Source organism: Rattus norvegicus, chromosome 3 (genome assembly GCF_021556685.1).
Source record: "Rattus norvegicus strain SHRSP/BbbUtx chromosome 3, alternate assembly SHRSP_T2T, whole genome shotgun sequence".
Lineage (NCBI taxonomy): Eukaryota > Metazoa > Chordata > Mammalia > Rodentia > Muridae > Rattus > Rattus norvegicus.
Window position 1 is genome coordinate 125,047,267 of NC_141536.1, and position 27,923 is coordinate 125,075,189.

Genomic DNA, 27,923 nt, shown 5'->3' on the forward strand with positions numbered 1-27,923 from the left:
GCAATCTTGGAGTTCTCAACAATTTTAGACTAGGGAGGGAGACATCATTAAAATGAAAATGAGCAAACTTAGAGTCCTTCACTTTTTGGTACTGAGAAGGAAAATGTCTTCACAGTGGAAATCTCTGCCTTCCTAGGAGACAGCTAAAGAGACTGCTTTCAGAGCGTTCCTTTTTTGTACAAAAAAAAATCTCAGAATAATTCAAAAGCAAAAGTAGCACATTAAAGGTGACATGGTCTGATCCCCTCATGAATACGATAAGCATCACATTTCAACAGAATTTGGATTCTGGTCATGAATTTCAAAGATTATTTAGAGATAAAAATAAGATCAAGTATAATTTTTCCAAGATGTTCATTAAATGTTGAAAACGCCATGTGTATTGAACAAGATGGTATTAGAGAAATCAATATGAATGGAACATGGACCCTCTCATTGAAAGACTCCAGATTTTTTTTTAAAATCATGGCAGATTGACTAGGAAAAGGGAACTAACTTTCCTCATCATGATAGTTGCTGTGATGGCAGTGTGAGGTCAGGGCATTTCCTATGTATTTCTCCACCTGTGAGTGTGTTGTGCTGGTATGAGGCTTGCTTTGGTCAGTGGAATAGAGTAGATAAGTCACTGAGATAGTACTGGACTGAATATCAGAGGACTGGCCTTGAAAACCTCGGGGATTCATGCTTTGATTATAAGAACAAGCTTGATACACGCTGTTAGAAGTTGAGGGAACAAACTGATCAGAATGGAATTGCCTGCCTACAATGCTCGACTTTCACATACAGCTCCTCATGACAAATACATGTCATTGATGTAAAAACTGCCCAAATAAGTCTACAAATCTAACTCAAACCAACGGTTCATGGGGTAATCTGGAAACACAGCACGCTAATAAAACCTCTAAGCCATCTACAAAAAAAGAACTTAGTATCATATCTCAGAAGAGAGAAGTCACGGGACTTAATGCTGTTCATAACATTACCTTTGGTAACAATAAGCTTAAGATAATTTTAAGATGTCCTTAAGAGAAAATTCTGTGGAAGAATGAAAACATCATAATGTAGGAGAATCCAACATTTTTCCTAAACTATTTTAATCTCAATGTATTTATTTCTGTGCTGAGCTGCAAGCTTGCTCAAGTGTTGTTGGATTGTGCTGCAAATTCCCTTACTTTTGGATCACTTTTGAAGCTCTGATTTGCCTAAGTCGTATCCTCGTGCTCTCTGAGCTCTATCTTCTGAGATTCTGCAAATACGTCTGTCTTTCTTTAAAGTCTGTGAAGCGGCAAGACTCAAGCCCTCAGTCAGACCTTCATTCTGGGCACTTATCTTTTTGTTGCATCCATGATTCTTTAATGTATATAAACGTTGCTCAATGGTCTTATTAAAGTACAGCTTTCAGTTCACTGGGTCGAAGATGGGGAGCAAAGATTTGTGTTTCTAGCAAGCTCGCAGGTGATGCTGGTAATACCAGGATAAAGCTGTGACATTAAAAAAGTTCTAAATGGCAAAAAGATCTTCACTAAGCAAAATCGGGAAGTAGAAAACCTTTTTGAGCTAAGAGGGACTGCAATTAAGAACTTTTCTCTTCCTGTTCATTCATGAACAAGTATGTACATTCTGGCTTCTGGCTTCTGGGAAAAGAAGAGTGACCAGATTCAAGTGATATATATGCTAAAAAGAGTGTATTCTCAAATACTTCATCTTTATTTTCCCAGCAAGCCTCTTTCTACAGTACATTCAGTGTACAGTGGTGACTCAGGCTCCACAAACTCCATCCTCTTCACTCTCCGTTATTTCATCAGGACTTGTCCTACTTCTGGCCATCTCTTCCATATTTCTACTTTGTGGAGCTCACCCAAATAAAAACAATGTCAAAATTTCCTCAAATCTCCTGATTCCCATTTGATTTTCTCTTCTAAAGGAAATACGAAATCTATAGTAGAACAGTAATATTTAGGATATCTGCTACTCTTCAAACTGCTTTTTGTATTTTATGTACAACCTGCAACTTTCCTTATCCACTCTGCCTCCCATAGGGTAGAATCTCAGTATTCCTGGTAGGATGATTGGTCCAGAAGTTTCTCCATTACCCTCATTTTCTAAATAAGAATCGATGCTTTAGAAAAGTTCACAGGTTGTTACTAAAATATAAAACATTATTTCTGGACATTTCAAAGTGTCTAAATTGACTGCATTATGCATTTCAGAGCAATTCTTGTACTATGATATGTAAGATCTGACTTCTAATCACAAACTACTTGATTCTTCATAGCCATGGACAGGTAATGGGAATCATAGTTCTTAGTAGAGCTGTGACAATTAAATTAGTTGAGGCATATAAAGCCCACGTTTGATACTTGGGACATTGATATGGTGTAAATCCTTTTGTCTAAGGAAAATATGCAAAACCTTGATAGATGGACATTACATGATAGTTAGATAGTAATATATCAAGTATATGTTGCCATATAAGTACAGAGCTTTACCTGTATAATTCTTAAAGTTGAATTATTAGCTTGGACTGAATTGGTTCTTAATTGTAAGTGCCTGCATTTAAAAACGTGCCCTGTAAAACGAACAACACTAGAGGTATGAACTCAGATTAACCATTATCTGAAATTTCTTATGGATGTGAGTTCAAAACACACACACACACACACACACACACACACACACACACACACACATATAGACACACACACACACACCTCGTTTATTCAGATATAGTATATAGATATTTAAGGATCCAGATTACTGATGACTACGAAAATATTTTGATATAGAAATTATGTTCAAAGCATTTAAACTCTTTTAACAATTTAAATAGATTTCCTTGAAGTTAGGCATAGTTTGGTATACTGTTTAAGTGGCTATGGAAATGTAGGTCTCATTTCAATGTGAAGTTGCAATTGAGCAATTTTAATTGCATAAGAACAAGGTTTTGCATATCTTGAAATGAGCAATAAACAAAAGCCCATCACGGTTACCCGTTTAATGCACAAAATTGATGCAAAAATTTATACAAAGCTTTGTACATCCTTAGGCCAATGCAGAGACCTATACAAAGATTTTTTGTAGCTTGAAACCAACTATAAAGGGGAAAGCCGCCCCAAACGGTTCCCATTTTAATGCAGTTCTCTGAAATCCATCTTGGATATCAGGAAAAAGAATACCCTTGCTTTTCAAATGTGTGTTGGGAGTTCATAAAACGACTCCATTGACAGGCTCTGCACTTCGTTTTCCAGTCTAACAGGAGATAAGGGCTACATCTCTCCTTTTCTCTGCCTTCTCACAAACAGATTATTTTAAATTCAAATCACTATAATATGGCTCTCTGGGAAATCTCAGCCTTCATGTGAAAGACAAGTTGTCCTTACAGGATCATTTTAGATTTAAAATTTATAAATAGCATAAAAGCATCTGCCTGTCACCTGTTTAGATGAACCACATGAAATTGCCAATACGCGACAAGTACTGACCCACAGAAATGGCAATTTCAGATGATTCAATCTAATGTCTTTCTCCTGTCTTACTTCAAAGAAATGTTCCACTTACTGTATTGCCCATCGGGAAAGAAAATTTTAATGGTCAAGATTTTTTTCTCTAATTATTAGCATTCTTTCAGTTATGTAAATTAGAATTATTTAATTTGTATGCAAAAACTACCTAGAAAATAGGACTAACATGCACTGTTCTGATTAATTCTTGACATTTTTATCAGGAGCCATAAAGAATTGTACTCCTTTATAATTAGAAAGGGGAATGACATCATTGAAAGTGTTTTCTTTTTTTTTTTTTCCTAACAGCTTCCTGTGAAAGAAACTCCACAATAAGATGATTTAAGAACTATGTACACATTCCCCCGCCATAGATGCTCCATCTAGCAACTCTGACGTACGGAACACTAATATCGGGACACTGGAAAAGTCATCAGTGTCCTCGTGCTATACTTTGAGATGTATGTGGTGAGTGAATAGTGAACAGATTTCTCAGGATTCTGTTCAATACGTAAGTGGAGTGTGTCACAGCATAAAGGCATACCAGCCAATGCCTCCTTCCGTTAAGGGTTGTTGGTCAGCTCAATGAGAGCATTGTTTTAATGATTACAGGGAGTGATGGCGAAATCCTGAACAGCCTTCAAGGTCATTAAGGATATTTAGTCATGTTCAGCAGGGCAAGAGGCACACAAATTTGCCTAGAATTGCTTCTCAATTTCCTACAAACTTGTAAATTTTGGCGGCTCACGGGATGATGACATACACCATTAGCTTAGATATATGCTCTCCAAATTCCACATATTTACTAATGTTTTGAAAAATAAAATTCTGAAAAATCATTTTAGATTTAAAATTTATAAATAGCTTAAAAACATTTGCCTGTCTCGTGATACGTTCTTGGCCTTCTGAGCATGTGATCCAATGTCTTACAAGTTAGAAGCAGCATTAGATAAAGAGACCCACCTGGCAGCCCAGCTCAGACACTGAACCTCTTACTTCTAATTAATAACACAGCTTCATTTGGAGATGGGAATTTTTACAAATTTTCATTGTTATCATGTAATGAAAGGCCAAGCATTTAGTGGTCACAACCGCTCAGTCCCCAAATGAGCAGCATCAACTGCCTACCTTGAAAAGAACTTTATATGGCTACTTTATTGAAACATACACTACTGGTGGCTTTGAGCTTTTCATTTTGGATTGCAATGAGAGCCAAGAAAAAAAATGAAGGGCTAATTTTATCAAAGGTTCATCGGCTAAAAACCCAACATATTCAAACTGAACACAAAACCAGCAATGTGCCTCATGGCATGTATTATTCTTTCTCTATTGAGCCATAAATCTGTTCTCTCAAGCAGTAAAGTATTCTTTGAAGAATATCTAAACATGTCAGAAGGCTAAACTGGATTGGGCCTGCCAAAAACTTACCTTACAAATTTATGAGCATTTTAACTCTCTGAGGAGCAGAAAGGAGATATTTTCTGAAACAATGATAAAGCAACAGCCAACTAGAGAAGAGTGAACAGATGTGCAACTGCTTCAGAAATCCAAGAAAGAAGAATTTAACACACGATCTTACCCAGTCATACTCAGTATAAAGTCTTAAACAAGCACGGCTCTAAGATCCATTTCTTCTAGGTCTTCACATAAATTAGTGTCAAGATATTTATAAACTCATAAAAATGGTTCAACTGAATTATTTTACAAGGAATTGAATATATTTCGACTTAAATGTTATTTGTGGGGTTTTTTTTTTTTTGATGCAAGTCAGTTATATTACATCCTTCAAAAATCTTAATGAAAAATACAATGGAAAATTAAAAAACAAAAGAACTTTAAACTAGTCCCTACCCTTACCACCCATGAGAGATCTGTAGTCTGCGGCTTCTAAGTCAGTTCTTAGGTAGGTGCTTTCACGCTGTGTGGAAAAATGTGCAGATAAGTAGTATTCTGACTTCTCTCACCATTAGTGTGTCCTCTATCATGCTTTATACATGCTACAGATGTGGGGCTAAGCTACTCTTTTCTTTCTAGTCAGACAGATGTGGGGTCAAGTTACTGTCTTCTTTTTAGTCCACCACATTAGAGATGACCAATAAAAAAGAGCGTTTCTTTTCTCTAGGTCCACCTTCCTACCCACTCCATTTCTCTCTTTTTGCAAAGAAAAGAAGCTCACACAGTAGGTTTAGTTGATTTTATCCTGCAGGTAACCAAAAGATATGTACAATGAAATTGTAAAACATAATGAAGATGTTAAGGAAAAGATGGATAAGTGTCTAAGAGTGCTTGCTGCTCTTGTAGACTATCTATGTTCAGTTCTCAGAAGACATGTTGGATCACAACCATCTGTAACTCTAGTCCTGGAGGATCTGACACTCCAGAGCTGAGCAGGCGGGTAGCCATAGCTATTCATGTAGGCAAAACACTCATATACATAAAATAAAATACATGCATATTTAAAACATAAAAAGGATACATAAATGAACAGATACATTTAAATTATCCATGATTAGATGTAGTAATGCTATAAAAATAGACATATAAAAAGAACATATGAAATCAGCAAGTCAAGTTTTTAACAGCGTGTCAAGAAAACCCAACAGGGACCTGGTAGTGTTACCAATAAATGGACTGACAAAGCTACATACATGGAAAAATGAAAGTGAAATATCATCAGCCTCAAAATTCAACACAATGAATTAAAAATCTAAATTTAAGCTGAATACGTTATAAGACTCTGAGGGGTTTTATGACTTTTTGTTTGTTTGTGTTTTAAGTTGGTTTTTCTTTTTCTTTTTGAAAGAGAGAAAGAAAAGAGAGAGAGCATGGAGTTGAATATAGGGAGGAGCTAGAAAAAATTAAGAAAAAAAAGAATAGGATCAAAGATATTTTATGAAAAAGTAAAAATAAATGAAAAAAGCCATAAGGCCTGTTCCTTGCATGACATCGGCTTTGATAAGGACGTTTGCACAGTGTGAGTCAATGGCAATGTCTGCATGTAAATGGTTCAATTAAAACTGGAAAAGGAAGTATTTAGATATTCCTATGAAGGAAACACAAAAAATGTTACATAAGCACATTAAAGGCTATAAAGCATTTATAATCAATTAATAAAATCAAGTTAAAACCATATCTAGATGGCACATCATACCTCAGAGGCCTGAATAGATGACTGAAATAAACAAAGAGGCAGGGACGAGAATAGTGATGAGCTGGTATTGAAAGTGCGGGTGAGGATGTGAAAAAAGGAAACTCATTCACGCTGTTGGTATGAACGAAGATGCACTTTAGAGAAAATGTTATGAGGACTCTGTTTCTCTCGTTGATTTGATTTTTAAAGTAGAACCTTATGTCTCCTTGGTTTGATGTGTAACTGAGGCTGCCCTTGAACTCTTGATTGTCTTCTTCATCCCCCAAGTGCTAGGACCCTGGCTGAACAGTATCACATCCGGCTTCAGAGACTCTTTATAAAACTATAAATAGTGCTTTTACAACACAAATTAAAAGAAAACTATGTAAAATGATAGATGTGTTACTTGGTATTGCTGCATTTAACTTCTTTCCTACATCAAAGCATAAATGGTATAAATCTGAAATATATACAATAATTTTAAAAATGAATTGCACAAGAGATTTCCAAGTACATGAATAATATTCACTCCTCCAAGCAGGTAGGAGCACAAGGCATATCCTATGTTGGAAGCAAAGCGTGGTTTGACATTTGGTTTCTTGCAGTGCCTTAGTCTACCAGTATGAACATTAGGGATCCTCACAGTGGTACCACTCATGGGATCTTTTCCATCAGCAGTGACTTTAATTATGTTTCAATTAACCTTAATTAAGACAGTTTTTTTATAACAGTGCATCTAAAGAGATCACTAAGCAAACAGCTTGATAAACACTGTCACTTAAAACCCTTTCTAGATATGACACTCTTTTAATTAGGATATAAAGCTGAGAAGATGCTATATTCACTGGCATGATTTGAGAAATTAGAGGCCTCATTTCCGGTCATATTCTTTAAAGTCATGGGTTGCAGCAAAACCAATTGTGTGGCATTGCTGTAGCTGGAGATCGCCTCGCAGTGCAGAACCAGGAGAGTACTAGGCCACATCCATCAACTGGGAACTCACTCCAGGTGGGCAGTGAGATGCTAGCCAATTACTGAAGTTAGTTGTACTTTTCAGAGAAAGATTAAAAACGAAAGACGTTTCAGAGAAACAATGAAAGAACTTACAACTGATCTGTTTGTAAGAAGCTGAAAGCCACCACATGCATTGTTAAAGTTAGCAGAGAATTCTGACAAATTTGACATTTTAAACTATATCTTTGACATTTTCATGAAAATGGATCTTATACTGAAAAATGCATTTCCTTCATTCACTCAAGTTATTATTTCGGTTACTCAACACATGTTTTTGTGTCGAGCCTATACACCTCTCATTATTTTATTTTACTGTATTTAAATCTATTTTAAAATATTTCAGTATGAAATGGATCATATCAAAATACATAGCATATATTTACATAGTGTTTGAACGTATATATATATATATATATATATATATATATATATTATATTTTTTTCTCGGATTAACCCTGGAAACTGTACAGGCAAAGTCTCACCAACAAAACCACCCACACAAGCTGAACAAGAAAGACACCAACAAACATGCTAAAAGAAAAGACCGTGAGGCCTTAAGCTTCCACAAGGAAGAACAGGCAACTGAGAAAAGTAGGGAACAGAAGAGCTTAAATTCTCCAGGTAAATGCACAGCAGTTGGTTGTCCAGTGCCAAATTGTCATCCCTGAAAACAAACATACAAGTAACATTATATGAACCAAACAGAATATTTGGGAATACACACACGCATGCACACATGCACGCACGCAGGCATGCGCGTGTGTTCCTAAGGATGCCTGTGATAACAATTAATGAAAAAATATGTTACAAACTTGAAGAAGAGTGGGAGGAGGTATATAGAAATTGGAAGAGAGAAGAGTGAGACGCAATTAAAATACAATTTCAATTCATATAACAATGATCTTGCCCTCCAAGTCCCAGATCCTGATACTGGGGCCAGTGGCAACACAGAGCCAATAGTGGTTGGGGCTAAAGCACAAGGCATTGATGATGTCCCCACCAAGTACACATGGAGGGACCCATGACTCCAGTCACATATGTGGCAGAGGATGGCATGGTCCAGCATTAATGGAAGGAAAAAGCCCTTAATCCTGTTAAGACTTGTTTCCCCAATGTAGGATAATGTGTGCGTGTGTGCATTGAGGTTAGAGTGGGTGGGTGGGGGTGGGAGCATCCTCATAGAAGCAGGTGGAGAGGGGAGGGAACAGGGGGAAGGAGATAACATTTGAAGTGTAAATACATAAAATATCCAAGAAAAATAAAATTATTTTAAAAAATCTCAAAAATAAAACCTGAAATAATGACTTTCTGAAGAAAAGACACTAAACATGCATTATTTTCAGTGCTAGACATTATTCAGTCACATATTAACAAAAGATAATGATTTATTCGGCTGATGGAGTATGAATGAAGTAGAATTCAGGGTGTTTCCAAAGAAGAATACCAACCCTATGCACGTACCTTGTCTCCACTTGCTCAGCCAACATTGATACAAGAGCCACGACAGAAACAACACAGAATTCAGACCTGTGCGTTCACTTCAAATTTGGAGATTACCATGCATGGTCAGATTTTTATGGTTGAGACATGAAATTATGTCAGGCAGAATCAAAACTCTGTCCCAGTCATGTGGCAAGGGACTGCTGGTGACCTCCAGAGCAGTCAAGAATAGTTCTCAACTAACCTATTACTACTGCTCCGCTAAATGCACTTAGTACTAAGTTGAGTCCTAATGACGAAATCTCAACATAGAAAGGGGAGTCGGGCTCCTATCAAAGGAGCTCCTGGCAATTGATAACATCTTTGAGAGGAGGCATTGCTTTTCTCTGAGAACATGGACCCCTGTAAATTGACCATACTTTGGTGGAAGGCCTTTATGTAATAAGTGTATGGACAGAGCAAATTTGACTTGACGGGTGTGGTGTTTTTGTTTTGTTTTGATTTGTTTTTGTTTTCGTTTTTTTAAGTCGTCTGAGTAGGTATCTGTGAGAGGTTGATGGGAAGTGGTATCTATAAGGCTGAATTGATAAAAACACATTGTACGAAATTCTCAAAGAAGTAATTTTAAAAATGGTCATCAAAGGAATGAGTGTTTTGGTCCACAGCTGCATGAAGCTGACTTGTTTCAACTATCAACGAGCATAAAAGACACAACAGCTGCCTGAAAATCCTCTTGGCCTCACCCTCATGAGGTCAAAAGCACAGACTTCAGGTGCTCTGAACTTAGGTTTCGTACTCACAGAAGCATGCCAGTTACTAAAGTGTTAGCAGTGCTGTGTTCTGTGGACATCTGCCAGGTAACAGAAAACCAATAGTGCTTCATTTTACAAATTTGAAAACCATCCTAGGCTTTTCTGAGCAGATTTTTCTTAATGCAACCTGATGCACACATGTAAGAGAGTTGATGCACACATCTAGGGACAGATAGGACTGTGCAGTTACAGGGTGCACACATTCTCTAACAGTGCTAATTTGTTTTCCAAAATAATTTCAATTTATCTCCCCCTCCCCGCTATGAGAATTCCCATTGCTTTACATCTATTCCAGATGACAATTTCTTGTCAGAATTCAATCCTATTAGCAATACTTGTTGAAATGTATATATTTTTAGCTGTTGTGATGATAATGAAACTGTTTTTCCATCTGTCTTGACAAATTGCCTCAAATAATTATCTCGCAGGCAAGAAATAAGTACAATATAGTCAAAATGTTTGTTACTAGCTGCTTTGAGACATGCTTCCACAATAGTTTTAATGATAGAATCTCACCATTTATCCTTGGTTGTCCTAGAACTGCACTGTACAACATGCTGGTTTCAAAATCCTGGGTCCCTACTTCCCACTGTTGGGATTAAAGATCTGAGCCCACCAGAAAATTCTAATTCATAAGTTACTATTAGCTCCTTCTAGACTCCAAAATCATTTCTGAGTTATAATTGTCTATTCCTTAAACATTTATCATACTTTATTTTCAATAATCATTTTATTGCTTGAACTTTGCAATGTTTATTAATCATGTCTGCCCACCATTGCTTTCCTCCCTCTTCCACCAGCATGGTGCACTTCCTGTGCCCCAATCAACTTCAAGCCCTGGGAAATCGGGGCTTCAACCCGCAGAAAACAAAAGTAAAACTCTTATTTCTTACCCTATATAAAACTCAACTTCAAGTGAATTGAGGACCCAACATAAGACCAGAAACTCTGAAACTACTAGAGGAAAAAGTAGAGAGGGTGTCCCGACATACAGGCCCAGGGAGAAATTTCTGAATAGAATCCCTTCAGTGCAGAAGTGAGACAATAAGCAAACAGCATCTCATGAAATTAAAAAGCTTCCTTCAGTAAAGGAAACAACTGTCAATAGAACGAAGACGCAGCCTACAGGTAGGGTGACTACGTCTATATATCTCGAATGCACAGAGAACTTATAAACGTAAACAGGAAGAAAACAAGCAACCTAATTAAAACTGGGGAATAAAAATTAAGCACAAAGTTTCCAAAGTAGTAAATACAGATGACCTTTAGGCCTTGTAAAAAGTACTCAGTATGCTTAACATTTAAGAAAATGCAGTTTAAAGCCACTTTGAGATTTCATTTTACCCCAGTCAGAATGACCAAGCCCAGGAATATGAATGACAGCAAATTTTGACGAGGTGGACACTCAGAAAAGAGAGCTCTTACATGCGGTTAATGGGACTGAAAACTAGGACAGCCACTGTGGAAATCAGTCTGGAAGGATCTCAGAAACCAAAATCAAATGCTAAGACTTTCCTTTAAATAAAAACTGAAAAATTATTTGAGGAATCAATCATAATTCTTCAAAACTTGCGTTGGCCTGTCACTTGTCTGATACAGGGACATGTTTCTCTACAGTCGTCTCCATAGTTATATTCCCCGCATCTTGACACGCAGAAGCTTTGCATAGCTATGTTATCTGTTAAACAAAATACAAGATAGAATTATTGATAGAGCTGTGTTACATTCGTCTCATTTTTAATAATTAATTATCACTGTTATTTCCTCCTTTCTGTGTTTTGGTTTCCATTTGTTTGGGGGAGGGGGTTTGTATTCTTCTGCTGTTTTTCCTTATCAGAAAGTCCAGCTTTCATTTTCCTTTCTGACATAGTATTTGATGTTATTACTTTCTAAGAAGTTCTGTCTTACATATTTGATGAGTAACAGTTTTATCACTGCTTGCTGTTTATAAGTTGTTAAATGCAAAAACAGTCTTTCATTTTTTTTCATGGTCTGTATACATATGTGAAACTTTTGCATGATGTTGTCTTACATTTTATGTTTGAAGTTTTTTCTATGCTCAGTGAGCACTCTGATTTTGATAAATATACCATCCAGCACTCAATATTAGAATATGAAGGTATTAATCTTGTTTTGACCATCCTGTCCCATTTTCCACTCTCAGAATCCTTTGGTCTAGAAATCTTTGGACTTTCTCTATACACAAACAAATTATATTTATTTAGTTCCTGAACTCTTCAGAGTCAAACGCAGTGCCTTCCAGACAAAATGGGGGGGAAAAGGCATTGTTGTGACGACAGCAGATTTTTCCTTCCTTTTGCTAAGTCTGCCTGACAAGGACTTAACAAATTCTGTAAAACTTCAAAAGCTGAACAAGTCTCAAACGCCCTTTAAGTCCTTTATCTTTCCTTTACAATCCTGCCATGTGTGGGTATTCATTATATGCAATGTGCAATCAAATTTCTGCTGTTCAAGCAGAAAATTGTCTTTCATCAGTTTTAAATACTTTACATATTTCCTGATCCTCTACATGTAGGCTGGGGTGAGCAGACACGTAGGAGACTGCAGTAATTTCTCCTGATACATGAGCTTAGGCAAATCATAAAACATTATTGTAGACTATAAAACGGAACATTATTGCTCAGATGCATGGTTCTGCCTCCTATTCTCAGGACAATCTAGAACTAGACTTGTAGAGTACCACTGTTAGAACTGGAAAGTGGCTTTAGGTCCTGTTGGTGTACTCGAGAGAGAACATACCAGACTGCATTCATTCTTCCTTTAATAACCGATTGCAGTGACAAGGGGTGAAGACCAAAAGTTGAAGAAAGACTTGGGAGGATATTTGCTCTGTGTGGACTCAGATATCCCAGAAGGGGAAAGGCAGTTCTTCCATAAGGGGGACATGAGTCCTGACTAAAATGATTGTAATCTTCTGCCAAACTTTGGAGGAAAGAAAACCAAGATGAAGTTAATTAAAAAGGACTCAGTGTAGTTTTAGAGCAAAGTGTGAATCATAAGGACTTCTATAAAATAAATGAGAGACTGGAAAATCAGCAAGCCATAACCACATGATATGAATATGAGAACAGTCAAAGATAAATGTTTTGCTTTGCAAATGAGATTAGGTATAAGAATTCGACACATAACATAAGTATCTTAAATGTAAAAAACAAAGCAGAATAAACGAGGTACTTTCAAGCACTCTAGAGGCATAGCACTAAAATCTAAAGTTAATAAAAAACAAAAGTAAATGAGTCTGGATATCTATGGCTTAAATGAAATTTCCACATCAGAACCACCCTGAGAAATATCTAAAGATTATAAGTATAAATTTTGAGACTACTGTTATTAAGGACATAGTGTACTCTCTTTCATGTGTATAAACCATAGACAGACACTGTCTTCCATTTTCCTACCAAGTAGAAAATTCTGCCAACTGTGAGAATGTGTTTTCAGTGTGGAAAGCCCCAACCCTACCTACCCTCTTCCCATGGAACTCACTTCGTTCACTGCCCTTTGGAAGTAGATTAAGGGCAACTTCCTCTTAAACCCATCATGTTATTATCTCATTTAGAAAAATAACCTAATTTTCTCTCATTGAACATTTCACTTTGTGGATAACCCTTGTCATCTTAACCAGCCTAGCCTAAGGGTGAAATTGGGGTCTTCTGGCTTAGTGAGCGACCTATGTCTCAAAATAGTTAACTTTTCCCACAACACCATGTGTATCACACACACACACACACACACACACACACACACACACACACACACACACACACACACACACACCATATGACATACACTGATATCAACTGAGATTCAATATAGAACTTCTTGTGACTATCAAAATAAGAAGGTACTCCTGGCATTTATATAAAATGGCACAGTATTTGTATGGGATCTATGCCATCTTCTTAAGTTTAAATTTAAGGATTTAAGTTTAAAGAATTTAAAATCTTTAAATCTGAAATTTTGAGAAGTGTGGGGTGTTCTCCATGGGGCTACAAATCAAAGCTGTGTTTTTCTGAAAAAGAAAAAAGAAAACCCATATTTTCTTCATTCTTTTTACTTTCAGTTTTAGAAAGAAAACTATTTCTATCAAATAATAGTATCCTGAACATATAATACTATATCTAGCTTCCTTTAAATGAGGTCAATTGCACCTCTGAAGTTCTGGTCTTTGACCTCAACACCACTACTGAATTCCAAGCAATTACAGATATCACTTTTTTTTCAAGGTTATCATATAGTATTACCACTGAAAGTGATTGACCATTTAAGGCAGTTCAGAATGAGTCAGGCGAAGTCCAACAGCATAAGTCACAACTATTGTCAGCATACCCTTAACTGGTACTCCACTGTGGGAGATGAGAATTGCTCTCGCTCCCCTCCCTGGAGACACACAGAGCTAGCGAGAGGTGATGGCTTGGTTTTATATATCTTCGGTGCCTGGCATTTCAACAGGGCGTGGTTCTCTGAGTGCTGATTTCTTACTTTTCTCTTGGCTTCCTGGGGCCAAACCTGTCACCACAGGCTGCTCTCCACTCCTCCTCCCGTCCTCACTCTAGCTCACCAGTCAATTCAGACAACATTCTTCTTGTTCTGCTTTTCCTGGGGTAAAGCCTTATGAATTTGATTGTGGTATATTTTGATCATGAATTGAGTGATTACAGTTCTCACTGTTTTTAATAATTCATTGTATGCCTATGCTTTGTACTTGAATATTATACACAGAATATTTTCAAAAAGATAAAATGGACCAGTGAGGTATCCCAGGAATGACTGGACTAAAATGTGAGTTCAAGTTGGTATTTAAACCATTTAGCTCACTCTTGGTGCTTAAGTCACTTGTTTGTAAGAGTTTTGTTAAAAATCTCCAGTACTTTCAGACTTCTTAATCATTCATTTATTTCAGCAGGCTCTTATTAGGTTTATGTCTGAATTCTCACAACTTTATTAACTGGCATACTGGCCTTTGCCATGTACTCCTTCCCATAATCATATAGTTTCCATTTTTATTTTAGTAATGCCGACTTAATCTTATTTTGCTATGTATTTCCTAGATTCCAGCTTTTACTTAGTATTTATCTGTTTTTCATATTTTTATTTTACATCTGTTCACAGGATGGTGTTTTGGGTGCTATTTTTATTTTATGGAAAAGGCACATTTTAACCTCATTATTTTTCTCATTTTTAAAAATTTGGGGGATTATAATATAATTATATTTCTCCCTCACCCTTCCTGATTCCAACTCCTCCCATATACTCCTAGTTGCTCCCTTTCAAATTCATGCCATCTTACTTTTTTATTAATTCTTATTTAGTATATGCAATATATGTGTGTATGTAAATAAATATATATATATATTCCTAAATATAACCTGCTATATCTGTGTAAAGTTATCATATGTATGCTTTCATGGTTGAGCATTTGTTCATGGATAAACAACGCTTTCTTTTTCCTTTATCTATCTCCAATAAAAAACTGTGAAGCACTAAAAACAAAGAAACAATTAAAATATGTATTATTGGCCTGACCATGGAAGGGAACATTTCTGGGCCTTCCCCAAGCAGTCCATCCCAAACATTAGAGTTGTCTTTTCCCAAGTTTTCTCAAGTCAAGATTACAGAGTGCCCTCTTAAGCGTTCTCTTAAGTTGTTGTTAGCATCTTCCCCTCAGTTTTCCTTTTTTCTTTTTTTTTTCCTAAACTTTGCCTCCCTATTCCCTGCCAAGGGTATTCTTGTTCCGCTTTTAAAGAAGGAGTGAAGCATTCACATTTTGATCATCTGTCTTGAGTTTCATGTGTTCTGTGCATCTAGGGCAATTCAAGCATTTGGTCTAATATCCACTTATCAATGTGTGCATACCATGTGTGTTTTTCTGTGATTGGGTTACCTCACTCAGGATGATATTTTCCAGTTCCCTCCATTTGCCTATGAATTTCATAAAGTCATTGTTTTTGACAGCTGAATAATATTCCATTGTGTAGATGTACCATATTTTCTGTATCCATTCCTCTGTTGAAGGGCATCTGGGTTCTTTCCAGCTTCTGGCTATTATAAATAAAGATGCTATGAACATAGTGGAGCACGTGTCTTTGTTATATGTTGGGGCATCTTTTGGGTATATGCGCAAGAGAGGTATAGCTGGGTCCTCAGGTAATTCAATGTTCAATTTACTGAGGAAACTCCAGACTGATTTCCAGAACGGTTGTACCAGTCTGCAACCCCACCAACAATGGAGGAGTGTTCCTCTTTCTCCACATCCTCGCCAGCATTGGCTGTCACCTGAGTTTTTGATCTTAGCCATTCTCACTGGTGTGAGGTGAAATCTCAGGGTTGTTTTGATTTGCAGTTCCCTTATGACTAAAGATGTTGAACATTTCTTTAAGTGCTTCTCAGCCATTCGGCATTCCTCAGCTGTGAATTCTTTGTTTAGCTCTGAACCCCATTTTTAATAGGGTTATTTGTCTCTCTGTGGTCTAACTTCTTGAGTTCTTTGTATATTTTGGATATAAGGCCTCTATCTGTTGTAGGATTGGTAAAGATCTTTTCCCAATCTGTTGGTTGCCGTTTTGTCCTAACCACAGTGTCCTTTGCCTTACAGAAGCTTTGCAGTTTTATGAGATCCCATTTGTCAATTCTTGATCTTAGAGCATAGGCCATTTGTGTTTTGTTCAGGAAATTTTCTCCAGTGCCCATGTGTTCAAGATGCTTCCCCACTTTTTTTTATTAGTTTGAGTGTATCTGGTTTAATGTGAAGGTCCTTGATCCACTTGGATTTATGCTTTGTACAGGGTGATAAGCATGGATCGATCTGCATTCTTCTACATGCTGACCTCCAGTTGAACTAGCACCATTTGCTGAAAATGCTATCTTTTTTCCTTTGGCTCCTTTGTCAAAAAATCAAGTCATCATAGGTGTGTGGGTTCATTTCTGGGTCTTCAATTCTATTCCACTGGCCAATCTGTCTGTCTCTGTACCAATACCATGCAGTTTTGATCACTATTGCTCTGTAATACTGCTTGAGTTCAGGGATGGTGATTCCCCCAGAAGTTGTTTTATTATTGAGGATAGTTTTAGGTATCCTGGATTTTTTTGTTATTCCAGATAAATTTTCAAATCGTTCTGTCTAATTCTCTGAAGAATTGGATTGGTATTTTGATGGGGATTGCATTGAATCTGCAGATCACTTTTGGTAAAATTGTTCAACTTCCGTGTATATGTGGGTCTTCTTCCCTTATTGTTATTGAAGACCAGCTTTAGCCCGTGGTAGTCTGATAGGACGCATGGGATTATTTCTATATTTCTGTATCTGTTGAGGCCTGTTTAATGAGCAATTATATGGTCAGTTTTAGAGAAAGTACCATGAGGTGGTGAGAAGAAGGTGTATCCTTTTGTTTTAGGATAGAATGTTCTATAAATATCTCTTAAGTCCATTTGGTTCATGATTTCTCTCAGTCTGTCTATGTCTCTGTTTACTTTCTGTTTCCATGATCTGTCCATTGATGAGAGTGGGGTGTTGAAATCTCCTACTATTATTGTGTGAGGTGTAATGTGTGCTTTGAGCTATAGTAAGGTTTCTTTTACATATGTAGGTGCCCTTGTATTCGGGGCATAGATATTTAGGATTGAGGGTTCATCTTGGTGGATTTTTCCTTTGATGAATATGAAGTGTCCTTCCTTATCTTTTTTGATGACTTTTAGTTGAAAATTGATTTTATTTGATATTAGAATGGCTACTCCAGCTTGCTTCTCCCGACCATTTGCTTGGAAAGTTGTTTTCCAGCCTTTCACTCTGAGGTAGTGTCTGTGTTTGTCTCTGAGGTGTGTTTCCTGTAGGCAGCATAATGCAGGGTCCTCATTGCGTATCCAGTTTTTAATCTATGTCTTTTTATTGGAGATTTGAGACCATTGATGTTGAGAGATATTAAGGAATAGTGATTATTGCTTCCTGTTATATTCATATTTGGATGTGAGATTATGTTTGTGTGCTTTTCTTCTCTTTGTTTTGTTGCCAAGATGATTAGTTTCTTGCTTTTTCTAGGGTGTAGCTTGCCTCCTTATGTTGGGCTTTACCATTTACTATCCTTTGTAGTGCTGGATTTGTAGAAAGATATTGTGTAAATTTGGTTTTGTCATGAAATATCTTGATTTCTCCATCTATATTAATTGAGAGTTTTGCAGGATACAGTAACCTGAGCTGGCATTTGTGTTCTCTTAGGGTCTGTATGACATCTGTCCATGATCTTCTGGCTTTCATAGTCTCTGGCGAGAAGTCTGGTGTGATTCTGATAGGTCTGCCTTTATATGTTACTTGACCTTTTTCCCTTACTGCTTTTAATATTCTTTCTTTATTTTGTGCATTTGGCGTTTTGACTATTATGTGATGGGAGGAGTTTTTTTTCTGGTCCAATCTATTTGGAATTCTGTAGGCTTCTTGTATGTTTATGGGCATCTCTTTCTTTGGGTTAGGGAAGTTTTCTTCTATGATTTTGTTGAAGATATTTACTGGTCCTTTGAGCTGGGAGTCTTCACTCTCTTCTATACCTATTATCCTTTGGTTTGATCTTCTCATTGAGTCTTGGATTTCTTGTATGTTTTGGACCAGTAGCTTTTTGCGTTTTACATTTTCTTTGACCATTGTTTCTATGATTTCTATGGAATCTTTTGCTCCTGAGATCCTCTCTTCTATCTCTTGTCTTCTGTTTGTGATGCTTGTATCTACGGCTCCTTGTCTCTTCCTTTGGTTTTCTATATCCAGGGTTGTTTCCCTGTGCCCTTTCTTTATTGCTTCTATTTCCATTTTTAACTCCTTCACCTGTATGATTATGTTTTCCTGGAATTCTTTCAGGGATTTTTGTGATTCCTCTCTATTGGCTTCTACTTGTTTATTTATGTTTTCCTGCATTTCTCTAAGGGAGTTCTTCACGTCTTTCTTGAAGTCCTCCAGCAGGATGAGCAAATGTGATTTTAAATCTAGATCTTGCTTTTCTGGTGTGTTTGAATATTCAGTGTCTGCTTTGGTGGGAGAGTTGGTCTCCAATGATGCCATGTAGTCTTGGTTTCTGTTGCTTGGATTCCTGCACTTGCCTCTCGCCATCAGGTTGTCTCTGGTGTTACCTTGTTCTGCTATTTCTGACAGTAGCTAGACCGTCCTATAGGCCTGTATGTCAGGAGTGCTGTAGACCTGTTTTCCTGTTTTCTTTCAGCTAGTTATGGGAACAAAGTGTTCTGCTTTTGGGTGTGTAGTCTTTCTTGTCTACTGGTCTTCAGCTGTTTCTGTGGGCCTGTGTCCTTATTCCACCAGGCAGGTCACTTGGAGCAGAAAAATTGGTCTTACCTGTGGTTCCGCGGCTCAAGTTGCTTGTGGGGGTCTGCTTTTGAGCTCTCAGTGAGGGCAGCAACCAGGAGGGTCTGCGCTGCCTTTTCGGGGAGCCCCAGTGCACCGGGGTCCCAGATGGCATTAGGTGTTTTCCTCTGGAGTCAGAAATGTGGGCAGAGCGTAGTCTCTTCTGGCTTCCCAGGCGTGTCTGCCCCTCTGAAGGTTTAGCTCTCCCTCCCACGGGATTTGGGTACAGAGAATTGTTGACCGATTCCTTTCAGGTCCGGGCAGTGTCTGGACTGCGGGGCTCAGTTTTCCTTTATGGCTTAATTGTTCTTCCTGTAGGGTTGAGGCCTCTTGGGATTTTTCCCTCTGAACCTTGGCAGGTTCGTTGGTGTGGGCCTTGAACAGCACATGTTTAGCTAGTCATGATGGTGAGAATTTATACATATAGCTTCTGAAATTTCTGGGACATACAGCCTCAGAGCAAGCACCCTGAACCTCTGGTTCTTACAATCTTTCTGCTTCCTCATCCACAAAGTTTCCTGAGCCTTGGGTACTGCTGCATTTGATATCCATAGGCACTGGGCTCCTCAACTCTTCATGCTGACTGGTTGTGGTTTTTGGTATTTTAATAGATCATTTACATCTCATGATCTGGTGCACTTTGTGTCTGATACTTCATATATGGTGCTTTTATTGATGTTATTCTTTCTGTTTTACAGTTACTTGTTAAAATTTCCTTTTAAAAACACCTTGCAATAAAATCTGTTGTCTGTCTCCCAGGTGTCTCTGTGAGTGGGTACACATAATCTGAGGTGTGTCTTGAGTAGCCCAGTAGGTGTAGCCTCAGAGCAGTCACGTGTCCATTTGTTTACTTACTCATTTTTTCAAGTTTCCACTCACCCAGAATCCTATCCTCAATTAAAGAATGGCAACTGAATTTCCTTTACATGATACAGTTCACCCCTAACACACCCTGTGGAAGACTGTCCTTTTTAAGTGACCAAACCCTTGAAGCCACTCCTTTCTGCACTCTCCAAGAAAAAGGAAAGTAAGTCTCACCTTCTAGTCTGTTTGCTTTTGTGTTTTTCTATCTCATTCCTTGTCTCTAGAAATGATTGCCTTTTATTGATTCCAAACACATTTAAAATATTTTTTTTCTTCCTTGCTGCATGGCTAGCTAAAACAGAAATGCCATTTTGACCTAAAGATTCTCTGTTCTCTTTCTAAGTCTATGATTACGGTTTATTCGCTGCCCTCTCTCACACATTCACACACACAAACCATTTCTTTTGATTCTCAAAAGACTGTTTTGGAAGTCTGACAGCTGAGTATTGGCTGTTTCTTCTTTTCATTTCTCTCTAATGATCTGCTTATCCCAAGGCAATGTAGATGCCTCTAACTGAGAAGGTAAGAGGTCACAACACAAAGGAAATGATAAAGAGTACATGTTCAAAAATTACTATTTTGAGATGCTTTATGTATATGATCATCATGAGGACTTTGCCTCAAAGCTTGGGTTAAGACATTCTGCATGCACGGGATGGAGCATAATCTGACCTAGAAATAACTACTTTAATATTGATTATTGACTCCTTCCAGAACCTTTTGTTCCCCTTTCTCTTTGAGACCAGGAACTTGAGAAATATAAAAAGAAAAACATTTAGATTGCTTTCATTCCTGTTGATTCTATGGAGAAAGGAGCAAGGAAGAAGAAAGTCTGACATAAAAGAAAGAAGAGAAAACTGAGCTGAGGTAGACTAAAGAGATGGTAACTACATAAGAGAATAGAAGACCTTCAACTAGCACAGAAGAATATGTGACTTTGAATAAAGATGTCCCAAGAACCTAAAACACAAGTCTAATGAACCCAATGAGCAGTTCGAGGTTTGGATATAATCCCAGCCACCCAGCAGCACTAAATCCATTTTGATGGATATCTAGGTTATTATCTACTAAAGATTGTGATGCTCTGGCAGCAAACATTTAACATCCCAGGGATCAAGGGGTAGAAATAGAAGTAGAACCCCTCACTTTTATTACATATGATCTATGCAAAAGTGTTCTGCCACATGCCTTTGGCTTTATGCTTTATCAGTCTGATATAGAGATCTTATTTCCAAAGGGAGAAAGTCTTCTATCAGGAGACCCAACAATATTCCACTGAAGCAGATGTCAGAGCTGGCCACTTGGGATTCCCATACCATACCTCTGAATCACCAGAAGAGGAGTGGATATTGTGCTGATTGGGTGATTGGGTTTGGCTTACAACAGCACAATGGAAGAAACAAACAGTATTTCCCGTGCATATGCAGGAAATACCTTAGGGTCCTTAGAACTGAGATTAATTCCGAGGAAACAGAAACAACTCAGCCAAGTGACGACTACTAATAGTTCACATCTTCAGGAATCAAAGTTTGGGTCAATCTACCAGAATAAAGACTATGACTAGGCAAGGAGCCAACTCTGAGGGCAAAGAACCATGACCAAATGAGTTGCCTGTCGAGAGCAAACAAAATATGGTACATAGAAAGTTACATGGAAATTCTAGCTATGTGATTGAAACCACATTATTTACTGTTTTTGTTTTTCCTACGCACTACATTCAGACTGCAGTTTCCCCTCCCTCCACTCCTCTCGGTCCATCCTTCATCCCCTATCCACTTCTCTTCCATTTCCCTTCATATAAAAGAGCAGATCTCCCAAGGATATCCACCAAACATGGTCACACAAGTTACAATAAGACGAGGATCAAGTCCCCATATCCAGGCTGGATGAGGCAACCCAGTAGGAAGAAGAAAAACGTCCCAAGAAAAGGCCTAAGAGTCAGAGTCATTCCTGCTCCCACTTTGGCAAGTCTGTATCTCCAAATATATTTATATTACAATTCATGACAGTAGCAAAATTACAGTTATAAAATAGCAGCATAAATCATTTTAAGGTTGGGAATCACCACAACACGAGGAACAGTGTTAAAGGGTTGAAGTATTAGGAAGGTTGAGAAGCACTGATTAAGTCTTAATCAAATGTAGAAAGTAAGTTTTCAGTAGTTACTTTTTACATGTATCTTTACATATGTGTACACAGAGCAAGTATTTTTGTATGTGTACAAATATATTTGTGTACTCCCATACATATATTTGTACACACTTATGTGCGGAAGCAAGAGGCCAAGATCAAGTATCTTCCTCAATTCACCTCTCCATTATTTTTTATCTCTCATTGAACCTGCAGTTTACAAATTTGTTTAGAATGGCTGCCCCCCGCCCCTCAAGCCTCTAGGATCCTCATGTCTCTGCTTCTTCAGCTAGAATTATAGGTATGCAATGGAAGCCAGCCTTTTATGTGGTGCCAAAGATTCAATGTCAGCTCCTCATGCTTCCATAGCAAGCATTATACTGAGTCATATCTCCAGCACAACAAATATATTTGTCATTTTTAGATACAAAATTTTTTCCCTCTTCGATCTCTTATCATCAACCTAAAATACATTGTAATTAACCCTAGACTACTATATTTAAGTGTCACTATATCAAGAAGGAATAGTGTACATCAACCAAGGGCTTTTTGTACCCTTTCTGGAGAAAATGAAATTTTTTTTTTACTGCAGGTAAGATAACTGTACTTCGTGAGAACTATATTTTGGTGTCATTGTCTTTCTTTGGGAGTTCATAGATTTAAAGACATGTGCAGCTACCAGGCTGGCAAGGGAAGAACTGTAATGATTGGTTTTCTATGTCAACCTAGCTTGCCTCTGGTTGACAGTTATTCAGTTAGTCACTAATCTCAGCATACCTAAGTAGGAAAGAGAAAAGGAGAAAGAAAACTCAACACTATAACTTTCCCTGTTCTTTCCCACAAAACATTAATTTTTCTGAAGTAGGGCTATTGACAAACTAACAGAAATTTGTGTTTTGTTTTAACCTCCACCATGACATATATGGATAAATTACAGGAATACAGGGCACACTGAACTAACTTGAAGTCTTTTGTGTAACTTTATCATAATCCTAAAAGATAAAATTTCATATTCCATAGTCCAGAATGTTGCAATCTCAACAGTCCAAAATTCCTAAAGTCTAAAGTCCATAAATATCACAACCTCAAGTGATTAAATTCCTTCATATTAAACTACAGAAAGTCAAGATCCCAGGCACTGCAGCTCCCACTGGGATTTGATGGAGGCTCCATGTGAGGGAGAGAGCCAAAATTCTGGGGAAAGGACTGCTGTGATTTTGATCATCTGTAAGAGTTGCCAATGTCTCCGCTTGTATGTCACCCCCACACACACTTCACATATCACACTATGGCTTTATTACTTAGAAAATAAAAGAATTTGAGAATCTCACAACCTTTTGATCCAAAAGTACTTAATGATGCAAAAAATGGCTACTGGAATACACTTTGACACTTTCAAATTTTTCTGCTCTGTTTTTAAGTGAAGAATAAATTCAGATCTGCAGTCATTAGTTCTGTTTATCATCTTGATGCAATCTGGAATCCCTCAGGTAGAGATTATCAGTGAGAGATTGGCCTATAGGCAAGTCTGTGGAAGTGGTGGTTTTGTTGTCTTAATTAGGTTAATTGAGGTAGAGGCACTTGCCTACTGTGGGTGACACCATTCCCTAGGCAGCCAGGTGATCCTATCTGAGTGGGGAAACTGAGCTGAATAGAAACATACATATATTCATTCTCTGTTCTTGAACATAGATCTAACTAGTTGACTCAAGTTCCTGTGGCCTTGATTTCTTTGCTGTGATGGACTGTTATCTAAGACTGAGAGCTAAAATAAGCTCTTTGTACATTGTTTTTTTATTATTTTTTATCACAGCAATAGGAAATGAAGCTAAGTCTAGATCTGAATGTTCTAGAAAACATGTATATATTAGTGGCTGAAAACTCTTCTAAAAAACATACTGCAAAGCTTTGAGGACTTTGCAGAAAAGAATGGGTTTTAATTAAATCTGCATATCACAATAATAGACTCTGAGTCAAGTACAATTAGGTGTCTGAAAATGAATTCCAACATATTGTCAATGAAGTTAAGAGTTTTCAGTTCAGCCAAAATACATTTACCAGAACATTTAGACTGAGTGAGTTGGCCATACAACATTAGAAAGCACCTCCATGTGCAGAAGTTGAAGAATCATGAGATCTCAGTTCTTTGGGTGTTGCATATACGATGATGAGCATTGCAGGGTTTGACCTATCTTGTCAAAACATGTTACACATATGTACACTGCAGTAGTGAAACTGGGTGCAGTCAGCTTCTCATTCGTTTTGCTTGTGTCTTATTTCTTTATGACAGCAGTTCATCTTTTCATTGCACTTTCTACTAGCAAGTGCCATGAGCATGCTTGTTTGCAAAATGCTTGTTTTTACCTTATGTTGGTTTTGCAAATACCCCAGAACACACAATGGGGTGTATGTATGTTCTTTTTACCCCTTTACAATGTAAATGAATTACTATTAAAGAATTTTAAATTACTTTTCTAGAATTACATTTCTGGGACTTGGGTCTTTAGTGAGTTTTTATTTTAGAGATATCCCACTTTAGGGATTTGGGTCTTTTGGATGTTCAGCATGCAGGATTATGATATTCATTATGTCTTTAGCTAATATGGGGAAAGTCTTTCACATGAAGAAATTGATTTTTGGATTTATGCTTCAATTATCTGATTTCAAAACTGTACTTTTTCACTTGGAGACACTTGCGTGCCCCCACTCTAAGGCAGACTTCAGATGCAATCCTAGATAGCATCTGTACACATGCCTGGGCTTCCTCACCGGCCTTCTGTTCTATGATCTCTTGTCTTATTTTCAGTAAACACATTGTTTTCTGAAGCAAATCTTAAACATAGCATTGCATTTTGGATAACAAATTGGTGTGCTCTTCCCTGGGGAAGACAATTTATCCTCTTTCAGCATTTCTCTGTTGCCCACAGTTCTTTGTGTAGGGTTGAGGCCTCCCGAGCATTCCACTGTCTACTTCCTCATGTCTATTATTGCAGAACTTCATTTTCAGGTAGGCATGATGGGAAGATTTTATGGTTGTTGCTTCTGATATTTCTAGGTGACATCATCTCACAGAAAACTCTCTGTAAACATACAGACAAGTAACATACAGATGTAGCAGCTTGCATTCACGTATTTAGAAATATATTTGTATACATATATATGTACAAAACAATAACTAATAAAAATAAGCTGTTAATTTATATGGGAGAGTTGAAGGAAGACAAAGAAATTGGGAAATGATACAATTATATTGTCAGTTTTTAAAAACTCAGAAGACAGCTCAGCACACTAGAACACTCATTACTCTTACACAGGAGCCCAGTTGTAGTTCCAACCCAAATATGGTAGTTCACATCCATTTGTATCTTTAGTTCCAGGACCTCCTCTGGCCCCCGCGCTACCAGGCATACATGTATCTTCAATATCTGCATGCGGGGGCGTTGAAGTAATGATGATGGGCAAGGGAAGGAGAGCAGCAGAAAAATAATAAACTGTCACAAAATGGTGCACTCTTCAATTGTAGTGAGATTCTCAGAAAACTTTGAAACACCAGGATGTGAATTATTCAGATAACCTTGCGCCTAATCCATATCTTTAAGGACATAATGAAGTCCTGAATCAGGTTTCTCTGAGTCTGCTTTCCTTTCCTTCTTTTTGTTTGTTTTGTTTTTGTTTTTTGTTTGTTTGTTTGTTAATATAAACTCCTGCACATTTGGAGGGTTTGGATGGGATCCTTATCCCCACTGATCCATGCCTAAAGAGTCACAGGAGCTCCCACGAGACCTAGGGAAGAATGTGAGGCTGAGCCCCTGTGATTCAGCCTCATCAACAGGATTCCTAGGATTCGAGAGGACCACACATAAGGCTAGGAAAGTGAGGACTCATCCTTGAGAAAAATAAAAGCCCTACTCTGCCACCCACTTGAGTTTTGAGTTTTCTCACAGAGGCTGTGGTCCTTTTAGCTTGTCCCGGCTTCTGAGGGAGACTGCTGTGAGGGCACAAAGGTGGTCTGAAAACATCCCCTCTTCTAAATCCAGACCTTGATGCTGAAATGAGCCAAAGCTATGTTCAAGGAGCCAAGCATCATGGTGAAGTTTGAAATTCAGGATCTTACTGGTAGTAGGATCTCTGGAAGAGACACTGCAGGGACTACTGTAGATCATTTCCTGTGGATAAATTTGTATTCTCGTGAGAATAAAAATGGTGAGTCGGAACAGATGGGTGGACGTCATATCATTATTATGCAAAGAATTTAATATTATCCAAGAAAAGCCTCAAAAGGCTGTTTGCTTGTTTTCATCTGGGAGTAGGATGGGCTGGAAACTGTAGAAGTGTGTGCATGTTCCCCTGTCCGGCTCTAGGGGGCAGCAGCTTCTTGAGCAAAGGAAGCACAGTGAGGAAAAAATTCCATCTGGGAGATGCTGTCCGTCACCTGGTACCTTCAACCCAGAGGAAAGGAGAGACACCCTCTACAATGGACTTCTCTGAGTAGTCTTAAAATCCTCAGAAATCAGAGGTCAATTCAAAAGAAACTATGGCTGCTGGGAGATCCTCAGAACGTGAAAATCAACTAAACTGTGAGAGTATCTCTCCTGAAGGGTTTTCCTTAGATTTTCCTGGATGAGATTTGGTGGGAGCAAATTTATTTTTAACAAATGCACACACATGGCATCCTCTTTCTTAGTGACAAGAACTTCTCGTTTTTCCAAAATTTACTTGGCAATTCTGGCAGCCAGAGAAACGAGACAGGGAGACCTGCTGTCCCATGGTACATGACAAGTAACAGAGGAAGCCAGTCTGGTTTCCCTCTCAGTCCTGATTCAGGGAGGATGTGCTGTGTTCACAGCGTTTGTGTTCGAAGTTGGGATTTCTTACCCCGTAGTAACTGCATCCTTACACCGTTTTCCATTAGTGGAAATGGGGGAGGGGGGCTCGAGATAAGAAGATTTAATGCACAAGACTTGAATAATCCTATCAGAATTCCCAGCATCATTTTCCTTCATCATCTTTTTCTCTTCCTACATGTGGCTTTAAGCCCAGTGCTTGTAGCATAAGCCCTTGAAATTCTAGCAGCCAGGAAGTCGAGGTTTCTGACAGAATGAATATGCATGGCACACATAATCTACAATTTATTAGGCTGCTTCGCTGGTCATTATTGAGATTTGATTGTAATTCTTAGTGGCGTTAACATCCTCTTCATCCCCCTAACAACATTTATGGTCAGTAATAATATTAGCTCAATCCTTGAGCCTCGCTCTGCTGGATGAACCCAGCGACTTGAGCTCATCTCGCCTCATTACTTCTAACAGGGCTCCTGTAGTCATGTCACACACCAGCGACAAGCCTGACAGAATGGCATCTTTTAAATATTATCTCTGACATATTTCTCTGAAATGCTAGCCTTTCAATTAGTGTTATGCACCAGAAGTGACAGATTCTAGAAGAGTCACTTCTGTAGAAGCGTATAGTAATAGGTGACCCACCAACAATAGTAGGCTAGAGAAGACATCTGTGAAAAAGTTCGCTATACTCCATTTGAAGATATTTCCACAGCATGGACATGCACTAGTGGTCATTCAAGATGTCCACATATCTTTCCTTTGACATTGTTTTCCCATTTCCCAGGTTCTGCATGTTTTGATATTAAAACCTGCCTCCTTCACTCATTACAGATG

General features: G+C 37.9%; 1 long non-coding RNA gene across 3 annotated transcripts in view; it reads right to left on the reverse strand.

The window, feature by feature from the left end:
- Positions 1 to 5,679: 5,679 nt before the first annotated feature.
- Positions 5,680 to 27,923, reverse strand: part of LOC120101698 (uncharacterized) — a 31,437-nt gene continuing 9,193 nt past the window's right edge. For 2 of the 3 annotated variants that reach the window (XR_015683836.1, XR_015683837.1), the window contains exon 3: positions 10,594 to 11,574. This is a non-coding gene — a long non-coding RNA (uncharacterized LOC120101698). Of the gene's footprint in view, positions 8,309 to 10,593; positions 11,575 to 27,923 lie in introns of those variants that run through there. The other variant, XR_015683838.1, reaches the window with a different exon arrangement.